This window comes from Equus przewalskii, unplaced genomic scaffold, assembly GCF_037783145.1.
Source record: "Equus przewalskii isolate Varuska unplaced genomic scaffold, EquPr2 ChrUn-13, whole genome shotgun sequence".
Taxonomy (NCBI): Eukaryota; Metazoa; Chordata; class Mammalia; order Perissodactyla; family Equidae; genus Equus; species Equus przewalskii.
In genome coordinates, this window is record NW_027228750.1 from 8,104,194 (window position 1) to 8,111,935 (window position 7,742).

The window sequence follows — 7,742 nt, forward strand, 5'->3', positions numbered from 1 at the left end:
CACAAACATTTAGTCTATAGCACACCTGTAATCTCTTTATCAAATGACTGTCTAGCCACACTCTTAATGTTCTCTTAAAACATGGTTTCTTGTTTTTTGCAATATGGATAGGCTGAGAATATTCCAAGTCATCAAATTCTGGTTCCTTTTTGCTTAACAACTCCAATTTCTCTCTCTCCTGTCACATTTTGCCATAAGCAGCAAGGAGGAACCAGGCCACTTCAACACTTTGCTTAGAAATATCCTCAACTAAATATCCAAGTTCATCACTTACACATTCTATCTTCCACAAAACACTAGAAAAAAGCTATGCCAAGTTTTTTTTTAATCTCTTTATAGTAAAGATCACCTTTCCTCCAGTGTACAATAACACATTTTTCATTTCCATCAGAAACGTCCCCAGAAGCACCTTTAATGTTCATATTTCTACCAACAACCCCTTCAAAGCAATCTAGGCTTTTTCTAACATCTCAAAATTCTTGCAGTCTCTAATCATTAATTAGTTCCAAAGCCACATTTTTTTTAAGATTTTTTTATTGCAACACTCTACTTCTTGGTACTAAAATCTGTATTAGTTTTTTAGGACTGCCGTAACAGAATACCACAGCTTGAGATTGTACAAAGTATTTTCTTTGACCACAATTGGATAATGTTAGAAATTAATAACAAAGAAAACTGGAAAATTCACAAATTTGTAGAAATTAAACAGCATAATCTTTAAAAACAAATGGGTCAAAGAAGAAATTACAAGAGAAATTAGAAAATACTTAGAGATGAGTCAAAACAAAACCATACCAAAACTTATGTGACACAGAAAAAAAGTGCTAAGTGGGAAATGTATAGCTATAAATGCTTACATGAAAAAATGTAATATATCTAATATATAATATAATTATATTATAATTAAACATATAATTAAATATTATATAATATTATGTTATGTAATAATATCATTTTACCATTTTACAACCTAATTTTACCATTTAAAGAAGTAGAAAAAGACAAACTAAACCCTAAACTAGCAAAAGGAGGAAATAATAATAATTAGAGCAGAGATTAACAAAATAGAGAACAGAAAACCAATAGAGAAAATCAATGAAACAAAAAGTTGGTTCTTTGAAAGGATCAACAAAATTGATAAACCTTTAGCTAGATGGACTAAAAGAAAGATTCAAATTACTAAAATTGGAAATAAAATTAGAACATTACTACTGATTCTACAGAAATAAAAAGGATTGTAAGAGAGTACTGTGAACACTTGTATGCCAAAAAATTGGATAACCTATACGTAGTGGACAAACTTCTAGAAACACAAAACCTACCAAGACCAAATCATGAAGAAATAGAAAATCTGAATAGACCTAAAAATAGTAAGGAGATTGAATCAGTAATCAACAGTCTCCCAACAAACAAAAACTCTGGACCAGATCTTCACTGGTGAATTCTACTAAACATTTAAAGAGGAATTAATCCTTCTAAGACTTTTCCAAAAATTGAAGTGGAGTATACATTTCCCAACTAATTCTATGAGGCCGGCATTACTCTTATACCAAAGACAAAGATACTACAAGAAAACCACAGACCAATATTCCTTATGAATATTGATTCAAAAGTCCTTAACAAATACTAGGAAACAGAATTTGGCAGCATATTTAAAGGATTAGACACCATCAGCAAGTGGAATTTATTCCTGAATGCAAGGAAGATTCAACATGAAAATTGATCAATGTAATCCGTAGGGGAGGAAGATAAATCTTCTACCCTCTCTAGGTCCTTCTGGCTGGCCTAAGAATTAAATTGACATGAGACATAATGGGAAAAAATATAACAGAGCTTTATAACATGTATACATAGAAGAAACCCAGGAAAACTGGATAACTGACTAGAGTGGCCAAAGCTGTCACCTTAAGTATCATCTTCCACTAAAGACAAAGGAGGATGTTGGGGTGGTGGTTTGGGGCTTCAAAGGGGATGAAGGTAATTCACATGGAAATTGAAAGGCAAATGTTTGGTAAACAGAACTTTGATAAAAATGGGCTTAGCAAGGACCCTCACAGTCTACTGATACCTAGAGTTATCTGTGGTGATGGCCTGTCCTGGGGACAGGCCTTTTATCTTAAGTTTCTTTTAGGCAGTTAGGGGGAAGGTCAAAGTTTCTTTCAGAGTCTTGTTCTTGAAAATAATCAAGGCAAAGAGACATTTTGAGGTGGCCAATTCTGATCCCACACAAATCACATCAACAGAAAGAAAGAGAAAAAACCCACATGATCATCTCAGTTGATGTATAAAAAGCATTTGACAAAATCCAACACCCTTTCATGATAAAAACACTCAAAATTAAGGAAACTACCTTAACATAATAAAAGCCATATATGAAAAACCAACAGTGAACATTATACTCAATGGTGAAAGACTGAAAACATTTCCTCTGAAGTCAGGAAGAAGGCAAGGATGCCTGTTTTCAACACTTCTATTCAACATAGTACTGGAAGTTCTAGCCAGAGAAATTAGGCAAGAAAAAGAAATAAAAGGTATCCAAATTGGAAAGGAAGCAGTAAAACTATATACATTTGTACATCATATGATCATATATAGAAAGCCTTAAAGATTCCACAAAAAAAGCTTAGAACTAATAAAAGAATTAAGCAAAGTAGCAGGATACATAGTCACCATACAAAAAATCAGTTTCATTTTTATACACTAACAATGAACAATCTGAAAAGGAAATTACTGAAAGAATTCCACTTGCAATAACATCAAAAAGAATAAAATACTTAAGAATTAACTTAGCCAAGGAGGTGAGAGACTTGTACAATGAAAACTACAAAACATTGCTGAAAGACACTAATATATGGAAACACATTCTATGTTCATGATTAGAAGACTTTAGTATTGTTCAAATGTGAATACTACTCAAAGCATCTACAGATTCAATTTAATCCCTAACAAAACCCAATGATTTTTTTTTTGCGCAAATAGAAAAACATATCCTAAAATTCATATGGAATCTCGAGGAACCCTGAAGAGCCAAAAAATTCCTGAAAAATAAGAACAATGCTGGAGGATTCATATTTCCTGATTTTGAAACCTACTGCAAAGCTACAGTAATCAAAACAGTGTGATATTGGCATAAAGACAGGCCTATAGGCCAATAGAATACAACAGAGAGCCCAGAAATAAACCCTCACATATATGGTCAAATGAAATAAATGGAATCTTGACATTTGCAGTAACATAGGTGGACCTTAAGGGTGTTATGCTAAGTGAAATAAACAGAGAAAGATAAATACCACATGATTTCCTTTATATGTAGAATTTAAAACACAAACAAAACAAAACCCAGACTCATAGGTAGAACAGATTGGTCGTTGCCAGAGGGGAGGGAGGTAAGGGGGTGAGGCAAAATGGGTGAAGAGGATTAAGTACAACCTTCCAGTTATAAAATAAGTCTTGGGGAGGTAATGTACAGCACAGAGAATATAGTTAATAATATCATATTAATTTTGTAAGGTGACAGATGGTAACTAGACTTACTGTGTTGACCATTTCAGAATATATACAAATGTCAAATCAGTATATTATATCTGAAACTAATACAATACTGTATTTTTGTTATACCTCAGTAAAAACTGCATAATTAAGAGCTAATAAATGAGAAAATGAAATAACAAAAATTATTTAAGCCAGAAGGAGGGAAGAGACTGAAAAAGCAACAGTACAAATGAGATTAATATAGAATATATCTATAGTTCATAGATTTAAATCCAAATATACCAATAATTATAAATATGAATGATAAATTTTTTAATTAAAAGGCAAACACTGCTACAACTCAATAACAGAAAGGCACATAACATGATAAAAATGAGCAAAGATTATTTTTTATTTTTATTGAGATATAATTGGCATATAACATTGTGTAAGTGTAAAGTATACAATGTGTTGATTTGATACATTTATATATTGCAATATGATTATCACCTTAGCATTAGCTAACACCTCTAATTGCAGTCACATAAAGAAATCTTTAGTGTTGTGAGAACAATTAAGATTTAGTCTCTTAGCAACTTTGCAGTTTATAATACAGTATTGTTGACTGTAATCACTATGTTATGCCTTAGATCTCCAGAACTTACTTATCTACTAGTTTCAAGTTTGTACCCTTAAACAACATCTCTCCAATTCCCCCACCCCTCAACCCCTGGTAACTACCATTCTACTCTCTTTTTATAAGTTCAGCTTTTTAAGATTCCTCATGTAAGTGATATCATGTAGTATTTGTATTTCTCTGTCTGACGTTTCACTTAGCAGAATATCATCAAGGTCCATCTATGTTGTTGTAAATGGCAGGATTTTCTTCTTTCTCATGGCTGAATAGTATTCCATTGTGTGTGTGTGTATATATATATATATATATATATCATGTATCATATCATATCATATCATATCATATCTCCTTCATCCATTCATCCATTGAAGGATGCTTTGTTTGTCCCCATATTTAGGTTATTGTGAATAATGCTGCAATGAACATGGGAATACAGATATCTATTTGAGATACTGACTTCATTTCCTTTGGATATATACCCAGAAGTTGGATTGCTGGATCATATGGTCATTCTATTTTTAATTTTTGGGGAACATCTATACTGTTTTCCATAGTGGCTGTACCAGTTTACACTCCCACTAACAGTGCACTAGAGTTTCCTTTTCTTTACATTTTTACACTTGTTATTTCTTGTTTTCTACATGATAACTGTTCTAACAGGTGTGACGTAGTATTTCATTGTAGTTTTGATTTGTATTTCCCCAATTATTAGTGATGTTGAACGTCTTTTCAAGTACCTGTTGGCCATTTGTATGTTTTCTTTGGAAAACTGTCTATTGTTTTACTCTGCTCATTTTTTTAATCAGACTTTTTTGTTATTGAGTTGTATGAATTCCTTATATATTTTGGACGTTAAACCCTTATCTGATATACAGTTTGAAAATATTTGCTCCCATTCTGTAGGTTTTCTTTTCATTTTGTTGATTGTTTGTTTTGCTGTGCAGGAGCTTTTTTGTTTGATGTAGTCCCACTTATTTATTTTTGCTTTTGTTGACTGTGCTTTTGATATCATATCCAAAAAATCCTTGCCAAGACCAATATCAGGGAACTTCTTTCCTACATTTTTTTCTAGGAGTTTTACAGTAGCAGTTCTGCTGTATACATTTTTATCCACTTCAAGTTAATTTTACTGAGTGGTGTAAGATAGGTGTCCAATTTCATTTTTTCTGCATGTGGTTATCCAGTTTTCCCAGCATCATTTTTTGAAGAGGCTATCCTTACCCCTTTGAGTGTTTATCGATCCATCGTCAAATGTTAGTTGATTATATGTATGGAGATTTATTTCTGGGCTCTCTATTCTTTTCCATTGGACTATGTGTCTATTTTTATGTCCGTACCATACTATTTTAATTACTATAGCTTTGTACTATAGTTTGAAATCAGGGTGTTTGATACTCAAGTTTTGTTATTTTTTCTCAGGATTGCTTTCGATATTTGGGATATTTGGTGGTTCTATACAAATTTTAGGATTGTTTTTCTATTTCTGTGAAAATTACCATTAGAATTTTGATAGGGATTACATTGAATTTATACATGATTCTAGGAGGTATGAACATTTTAATAATATTAATTTTTCCAGTCTATGAACATGGAGCTTTCCATTTGTTTGTATTTTCTTTAATTTCTTTCATCATAGTCTTGTAGTTTTCATTGTACTTTCTGTTCATTTCCTTGGTTAAATTTATTCCTAAGTATTTTTTTGTTTTTTCTTTCTATTGTGAATGGGATAGTTTTATTTATTTTGCAGATATTTCATTGTGAGTGTATAGAAACACAACTAATTTTGGTATGTCGATTTCATATCCTGCAACTTTCTGTAATTTATTAATTAGTTCCAACAGTTTTTTGGTTGAGTCTTTATGATCTTCTATATACAAGATCATATCTGCAAATAATGACAGTTTTACCTCATCCTTTCCAATTCGACTGCATTTTATTCCTTTGTCTTTTCTAATTGCTCTGGCTGGGACTTCCAGTACTATGTTGAATAAGAGTGGTAGATGGGCACCCAAGTCTTGCTCCTGATCTTAGAGGAAAAGTTCTCATTCTTTCACCATTGAGTTTGGTGTTAGCTGTGTGATTGTCATATATGGCCTTTATTTTGTTGAAGTATGTTTTTCCCATACCCAACTGATTGAGGGTTTTTAATCATGAAATAATGTATTTTGTCAGATGCTTTTCCTGCATCTATTGAGATGATCTTATGATTTTATATTATTAATGTGGTGTATCATATTAAGCGACTTACATATGTTGAACCATTCTTGTATCCCAGGAATAAATCCCATTTGGTCATGGTGTATGATCCTTGTGATGTGTTATTGATTTCACTTTACTAATATTTTGTTGAGAATTTTAGCATCTATAGCATCAGGGACATTGGTCCTTAGTTTTCTTTTCTTGTAGTGTCATTATCTGGCTTTGGCATCAGGGTAATGCAGACCTTTTAAAATGAGTTTGGAAGTGTTACCTTGTCTTCAATTTTTTGGAGGAACTTGAGATGGATTGGCATTAGTTCTTTAAATATTTTATAGAATTCACCAGTGAAACTGTTTGGTCCTGGGCTTTTCATTATTGGGAGGTTTTTGGCTATTGATTCAATCTCCCTTCCAGTTTGGGTCTGTTTAGACTTTTTATTTCTTCATGATTTGGTAGTTTGTATTAATTTAATTTACTTACTTATTTGCTTATTTAGGTAATATTGGTTTATAACATATGAATTTTAGGTGTACATGATTATATTTTGGTTTCTGTGTAGATTACATCATGTTCACCCCCCAAAGACTAATTGCCATCCATCACCATACACATGTGCCCAGTCACTCCTTTCACTGTCTTCCCTCCCCTCTTACCCTCTGGTAAGCATCAAACTAATCTCTGCATCTATGTGTTTGTGTGTTGTTGTAGTTCTTATCTTCTATTTCCTTTCTCAATTGTATGTTCTTGGTTCCCTTGTCAAAAATTAGCTATCCATGGATCTGTGTGTTTATTTGTGGACTCTCAATTCTGTACAGTTGATCTCTGTGTCTTTGTGTGAGAACCATTCTGTTTTGATTACTATAGCTTTGTAGTATATTTTGAAATCAGGGAGTGTGATACCTCCAGCTTTGTTCTTTTTTCTCAGGATTCCGTTGGCTATTTTGAGTCTTTTGTTGTTCCATGTAAATTTTAAGATTCTTTGTTCTATTTCTTGGGAAAATGTCATGGGAACTTTGATGGGTATTACACTGAATCTGTAGATTACCTTAGGAAGTATGGACATCTTAACTATGTTAATTCTTCCAATCCAAGAGCAAGGAATATCTTTCCATTTCTTTGTGTCTTTTTCAATTTCTTTCAACAATGGTTTATAGTTTTCAGTGTACAGGTCTTTCACCTCTCTGGTTAAATTTATTCCTAGATATTTTAGTCTTTTTGTTGCAATTGTAAATGGGATTGTATTCTTAATTTCTCCTTCTGCTACTTCATTGTTAGTGTATAGAAACACAACTGATTTTTGTATGTTAATTTTGTGTCCCGGAACTTTTCCATATTCATTTATTAATTCTAAAAGTTTTTTGGTGGATTCTTTAGGGTTTTCTCTATACAAAATCATGTCATCTGCAAATAGTCACAGTTTCGCTTCTTCCTTTCC